This window comes from Galeopterus variegatus, unplaced genomic scaffold (assembly GCF_000696425.1).
Source record: "Galeopterus variegatus unplaced genomic scaffold, G_variegatus-3.0.2 Scaffold5142, whole genome shotgun sequence".
Lineage (NCBI taxonomy): Eukaryota > Metazoa > Chordata > Mammalia > Dermoptera > Cynocephalidae > Galeopterus > Galeopterus variegatus.
In genome coordinates this window covers 87,302-94,831 of record NW_007731253.1, presented here as the reverse complement: position 1 = coordinate 94,831, position 7,530 = coordinate 87,302, and the positions used below count along the sequence as shown (strand labels likewise).

General features: G+C 38.0%; 1 protein-coding gene across 1 annotated transcript in view; it reads right to left on the bottom strand.

Moving 5' to 3' along the window:
- The window catches only part of LOC103604436 (lipopolysaccharide-responsive and beige-like anchor protein), a gene marked incomplete at its 3' end in the record, with an annotated part of 161,417 nt that overhangs the window by 70,462 nt on the left and 83,425 nt on the right, over window positions 1-7,530 (bottom strand). The window lies entirely within an intron of this gene.

Here is a 7,530-nt window from a genome sequence, read left to right as displayed (position 1 = left end):
GCCTCACTCAGCCAGTGAGCGGGAACCAGTCTGTATGTGGGATCCGAACCCTCGGGCGGGAGCGCCGCCGCGCTTCCCAAGCGGCGCACTATCCAGTGCGCCACCGGGCCGGTCCCTTGTCTGCTTCATTTCTTATAACAAACATATCCAAAGAGATTGCTTTTTAAAGAGGTAGGTAGTGACATCAAATTGGACATTTATTGCTAGAATGTTAAAGTATTAGAATAGAGAAAAATGGACAAGAATGGAAAGAAAAAAGTTAAAGAAAAAGCTTGGTGTATGTTTCTTTAACCACAAATATAAAACTGAAGAGGATTAGTTTATTACATTTTTAAATTGTATTCAAAAGTCACTATCCAAATGGCTTCACCACTTGGTTTAAAATTCTATTTAAAAGATCATACTACATATTGGAAGGAATCATGAATAGCCAAAATAATCTTGAAAAAGAAGAACAAAGTTGAAGGACTCATACTACCAAATTTAAAACCTACTACAAAGCTACAGTAATGAAGACTGTGTGGTACTGACAGAATGTCTTTGTGACCCTAGGTTAGGCAAACCCTTAATTACTTCACCACAAGCACAAGTGACAAAAGAAAAAATACATAAATTGGATTTCATTAAAATTAAAAACTGAGGGCCGGCCCGGTGGCACACTGGATAGTGCGCCGCTTGAGAAGCGCGGCGGCGCTCCCGCCCGAGGGTTCGGATCCCACATACAGACCGGTTCCCGCTCACTGGCTGAGCGAGGCGCGGGAGCGACACCGAGGGTTGCAATCCCGTTGCCGGTCCCCGGTCCGGTACGGGGGCAACACTGAGGGTTGCGATCCGTTGCTGGACACGGAAAAAAGACAAAAGACAAAAAAAAAAATTAAAAACTGTGCTTTGAAAGAGACATCACAAAAGCGAAAAGACACAAAAATGGGAAAAACTATTTGTGAATTGAATATCTGATAAAGGACTTGTATCTAAAATATATAAAGAACTCTTTAAAAACTGTGCTTTGAAAGAGACATCACAAAAGCGAAAAGACACAAAAATGGGAGAAACTATTTGTGAATTGAATATCTGATAAAGGACTTGTATCTAAAATATATAAAGAACTCTTACAACTCAATAATGAAAACACAAATGTAATTTTAAAATGGGCAAAAGATCTGAATAGACATGTCTCCAAAGAAGATATACAAATGGCCAAAAAGGTCATGAAAAAATGTTCAACATCATTAGTCAAGAGGGAAATGCAAATCAAAACCACAATGAGATACCACTTCATACCCACAAGGATGGCTATAATCAAAGGGAGAGATATTAACCAGTGTTGAAAAGGACGGGAAGAAATTGTGACCCACAGTTGCTAGTAGTATTGTGGAATGATACAGGCACTTTGAAGAACAGTTTGGAAGTTCCTCGAAATGTTAAATAAAGACCATATGACCCAGCAATTCCACTCCTAGGTATATACCCAAAACAAATGAAAACATGTCCACACAGCATAATTCATAACAGCCCAAAAAGTGGAAACCCCAAATATCCATTAACTGATGAACGATTAAACAAAGTGGGGTATATCCTTACAGTAGAATCTTAGCCATAAAAAGGAATGAAGTACTTATATATGCTACACCATGAATAAACGTTGAAAACCTTATGTCAAGTGAAAAAAGTCAATCTCAAAAGATCACATGCTCTATGATTCATTTATATGAATGATCCAGAATAGACAATTCCATAGAGACAGAAAGTAGATTAGTGGTTGCCTCAAACTGGAGGTTTGAGGGAAAATGGGCAGTGACTGCTAATGAGTATGAGGTTTCTTTTGGGGGTGGTAAAAATGTTCTAAAATTGACTGTGATGATGACTGCACAATTCTATGTACACATTAACCCATTAAATTGTAAACTTTAAATGCGTCCACTGTATGTAAATTATTTCTCAATAAAGCTGTTTAAAAAATCATACTAAAAAGTTCCTGTTTTATTGTTATTACAACTTACATATGAATTTACATACACATATCACATGTTCACACATGTTCTTTTATATGTACTAGATATGCCATAAACAGGAAAAACATAGAGCCAAATTTATGTAATAACACTAGTGGGACTTCAAGAGGCTGATTTAAACTGAATGTTACATTAAGAAAAAAATAGGGCTGCCTGTTAGCTCACTCACAGTGTAGTGTTGGTAACACCAAAGTCAAGGGTTCAGACCCCCGTACCAGCCAGCCACCAAAAAAATAAAGAAAAAAAATAAAAACATAGTTTTGGTGTGTACATGTTCTCTCCCACTAAAAATGACAGTAGAAGATGTAAAGGTTTGTAAAAAGAATTTATCAATGAATACTTTAAATTCCCTTTAAAAACTACGTTTAAGGAAAGGAATGAGTCACTAAATGTATTTAAAACACCTATTTCTCTACCTAAAATCTCAAAAGCTGCTCAGCTGAACTGACCTACTTTTAAGAAAAATGCAGGTAAATAGAATGGGCACATTATAATCTCAGTGAACTATAAATAATACAATCATAAAATGAAGCATGAAAAAAGTTTATCTCAGGAGAACATTTTTTGTGTGTTAGAGGCAAATGATAGACTCAATGCCATGAGAGTAAAATTACTCTGGAAAGCTTCAAATATAATGTGCCTTTTAAGGAAAAATTATAAAGGAAAAAAAATGAGCAATAAAACTTTTCAAAGAAAGTTGTGTATTGTGTATTTAACACTCAAATATCACAAATGTCCTTTTAAAACACATTTTTATCTTTCTGCAGATATTGCCTGGCTACACAGGGCCTAACAAGCAAGCAAGATTTTATGAAAACTAAAATAAAAAATGAGCAAAAGGTAAGCTCAGAAAAAGACAGACTTAAAGTTTTTTACTTGTAACAGACTGACCAAAGTAATGAGAGAAAAAAGCTTCCATAAATAACATAAATACATTATATAATGTACTCCTATAACATTTTGAAACATTATAGATATCACTACATACATAATTGTCTTATTTTAAACTGGTTAACAGATTATAAGAATGATAAGACAGACATAATTTGGAAACTCACAAGTCAGGAAATCTCGCCTAGTAAATTTCAAACATTTACCCTCATTCCATACACCAAGTGCAAAAGAAATGCAAGAGGAGAGAAAGATGTTCAGAATGACAAAACACTGGGCTAGCCCATTAGCTCAGTTGGTTAGTGCACCGCCAAAAAAAAAACAAAAAAACAGCCCTGTAACACCAAGGTCATGGGGTCAGATCCCACCAAAAAATAAATAAATAAATAAACACATGAAGGTGTTATACACAAACAACTACTTAAGAATGTAAGGATAAATTCATAGGACAACATGGCTATGTTCAAAAGAATTGGGTTCTTCTTGCATTACTAAACCAAGCTGTTAGTGGGCAGCTATCTCAACTACTTTGAGCCTCTATTTATTCACCTCTAAAACAGTTGGGAAAAAGTAACATGCACAATTGTCACAAGGATTAATTTAGCTCGTGCAGAGAAGCTTCTACCTAATATAAAACCCGTCAGGGGTGTTTACAGAGCTGTACTTTTAGGAAGCAAAGGAATGCAGAACTCCAAGTGATTTCCTCATTTACATTTACTTACTGCAGCACTCTTTCCTGGAAAATTGAAAAAGGCATCAGGACCATACTTTTGAGGCATATGCTTTAACACAGACAGCAGCTTCCCAGCATGTGGAGGCTATGAAAATAATTAACAATTCATTAACCACATTATTCACCATAAAACAAAACTACACATTTTTAATATAGACGTGCTTTAATATACATAAGAATAATCAAATAATACTATAAGCTAAAAAGCATATAAAATAACGAGAAAAGTTTTTCAACTAAAAGAAATAATGCACTCTATGCCATTTTTTGTAATACGTAAGTGTTCGATAAATATGACCCAATATAATTTGACACTTGAAACTCTTGTCCACACTGCAGCAATAATCATCTTTTAAAAATACAAACATCACAACTACAAAAATCAACCCACTACTACCCTCTTTTAAACACTTTTTAATTTAACAAATGCTTAAATAATGCTATGTTCCACTGTTAAAAAATACTTTAAGGGCCAGCCCGGTGGCACACTGCTGCAGTGCGCCGCTTGGGAAGCGCGGCAGCGCTCCCGCCGAGGGTTCGGATCCCACATACAGAAGATGGAAAAAAAAACCTGAATGTCTAATAATAAATAGCTAAATAAATGCAATAAACATCTGAGCAAGGCTTTGCTCTTGCCTTATAAATAGTTCATTATTTTTTCCCTTTATCCTCTACACCTATTTTCATCTCTCCCCCCTCCCCATAAGCAACTATATTAACATGTTTAATCCTTTTATATGTGTTCCTTCAAAACTGTTTTGTGTGCTTGTACTTACCATTTAAATGGTATTAGGTTAAATATACAAATCTGTTTATTACTTTCTATGTTTTTTCCACCCATTCCCATTACTCTGTGCATTGATTCTTACTTCTACGTAATAATTTGTTCTATGCATCCAATACATTTTATTTATTCACTCTCCTAATGATGAACACCATGTTGACAATTCACTACCATCAAAAATAATGCTTCAGTAAACATCATGTATATTTCCTTATGGAACTATGTAAGAATTTCTTGAAATACGCACTCAGGAGTAAATCATTAAGTCATTCGCTATGGGTATAATTTAGGTGACTAAGTAGCACTAGATTCCCCTTGAGGTTGGCTCCACTGGTATTCACCCTGACCAAAAGTACACAAGGTTTAAAATAACCCTAACTCCCTAACTATTCTTGCCAATTATCCAACTTTAAAATCCTTGCTACTACAGATATGATGACACATCAATAGTTTTAATTGTATGTCTTTAATTTTTAATGATTTTTGTGTTTATTCAGGTTGTGGGGTTTCTACCTCTGTAAATAAATATCTGTTCACATCCTTTGCTATTTTCTTACATATAATTTTCTATATTCATGAGTAACAAAAATGTATTAAGTAGATATCCAGAATAAATAGATTATTTGAATATAAATCAAAACCAAAATCAAACCAGTATACTTCCTCCTTTGCACATGTCACAGTAATAGGGGTTGTGCCTTCCAAACCATCATAAGCAACTAGAAAACTGGGGGAAATATATAAAACAAAAACTGTTTTCAGACACAGAGGAAGAAGTAGCTGTAGACTGTGATCCCTGAAAAAGGTACTCAAACAAAATGACTTTCTGCCTGGAGTCAATTTCCATATCACTGCACAGGGAAAAGAAAATGAAACAGAACTTGAAGGTCTCAATGAGTTGTACAGACAGAAATTAGAATACAGGGAGTCTGAGGCAGATAGAAGTTTCAGAGCACAGTATTGCAGAGGAAGGAGCTATGCAAAGAAGAGGCTTCAAAAATCTGCACTGACTCTTTGGCTCACTACCAAACTTTTCATGCTCGAAATTGGGCTGCAACCGCTCCACTTGCTATAGCAATTGCTAGGGTGAAAGGAGGCCACACCAAATGGCGGCTGTTTAAGTTCCCCACCTGCATGGTCCACACAAGATGGCGCCTAGAGGAAGCAAAGGGGGACTGTCACTTTTAGTTCTGCAAAAATTTGTATTGGTAGTTGCGCGCTTCCGCGCTGGTGATCAGTACACGATCAGTAGGCTAAGCATAGGAAAGTAAGGCGCATGCACATGAGACCTTTCCAGTGATTGGCTCTCAGTGTGGAAATCCCCGCTTGCTTAGATATAAATACAAGTGCTTAAAAGACAAACGGAACTGCTTGACAGAACCCCCGCCGCATCTGAGTGTTTCTTTGCGGGCTGAATAGGCAGGCGGTGCACTCACCCACCTTCGGGGATCCTTCTTTGGCTTAAGCCGCAGAGGGCAACTTATCTGGTCCTGCCTGGGGGCGGATAGGGAATCTGCCTGGGATCACTCGGTGGCCGTGGCCAGGGAAACCCGGAGCCCGGGCCTGGCTGACCGAGAGAGCTCCCTGACAGCTCACAATAAAACTGAACAAGGTGAAGCCATGATACTGAGAGTTTTAAGTCAAAGAACTGCCAGAACTAATACAGAGCTAGGAATTGTTTAAAACCCTACTAGATGCTGTGAACAAACCATAGTCTTAATCTTAGTCCTGCCGCATGTCTGAGATTTATGGTCATTCAGTAGAGGAGCCAGGCCTAGTAAGGCTAACCTAGCTCTAGAGTAACAGCCATTCTAAACCTGACTGAAAAAAAACTTTAAAACTAGCCATAAAGAATAAAGATGATCTACAAATAACTTATCTGCCTGCAAAAACATTATAATAATTCATAGTACAGTATATGCATGTATTGAAACAATACAATGTAACCCACGAATACGTAAAATTAAAAGTAAATTTTTTAAAAAATCAATTTCATAAGCCAGGCACAGAAGGAGAAATACTGCATGTTCCCACTCATAAATGGCAACTAGAAAGAGAAAGAAACAAACAAACAATAATAATAATAAGTTGAACTTTCAGAAGGAGAGAGCAGAACTGTAGTTACTAGAGGCAGGAAGGGGGACAGAGGAGAGTGAGAGATTGGTTAATGGACACAGAACAGCTAGATAGGAAAAATAATTTCTACTGGTGTACAGTCGAGCTAGGCATCTATAATTAACAATAAATTAGTGCATATTATCAAGTGGCTAGAAGAGAGATCAAATGTCCTCATCACAAAGAAATGTAATGATGAATATGCTAATTACTCTGATCATCACACATTGCATACATATATTGAAATATAACTCTGTATCCCACAAATATGTATAATCAATGTTTCAATTTTTAAAAAAAAATCAGATTTCAAAAACAGTCTAACAGTCTTAAAAGGAATATGATAAAATCCAGCACTCAACAATATACGATTCTCTATGTCTAATATCACTACATCTAAAATCAGCAGCTGGGAGGGGGAACCAGGAGAGGTTGGTCAATGGGTAAAAAAATACAGTTAGACAGGACGAATAAGCTCTGGTGTTCTATTACAAAGTAGGCAGACTACAGCTAATAACAATGCAGTGCATATTTCAAGATAGCTGGAAGAGAAGGTTTTGAATATTGTTATCACATAGAAACAAGAAATGTTTGGCCGGCCCGGTGGCGCACTGCTACAGTGCGCCGCTTGGGAGCGCAGTGGCGCTCCCGCTGAGGGTTCGGATCCCACATACAGACCGGTTCCCGCTCACTGGCTGAGCGAGGTGCGGGGGCAACATCGAGGGTTGCGATCCCGTTGCCGGTCCCGGTCCGGTACGGGCGCAACACTGAGGGTTGCGATCCGTTGCCGGACACGAAAAAAGACAAAAAGGAAAAAAAAGAAAAAAAAGTATATATCCAGTGGCCGGCCCGGTGGCGCACTGCTACAGTGCGCCGCTTGGGAGCGCAGTGGCGCTCCCGCTGAGAGTTCGGATCCCACATACAGACCGGTTCCCGCTCACCGGCCGAGCGAGGTGCGGGGGCAACATCGAGGGTTGCGATCCCGTTGCCGGCCC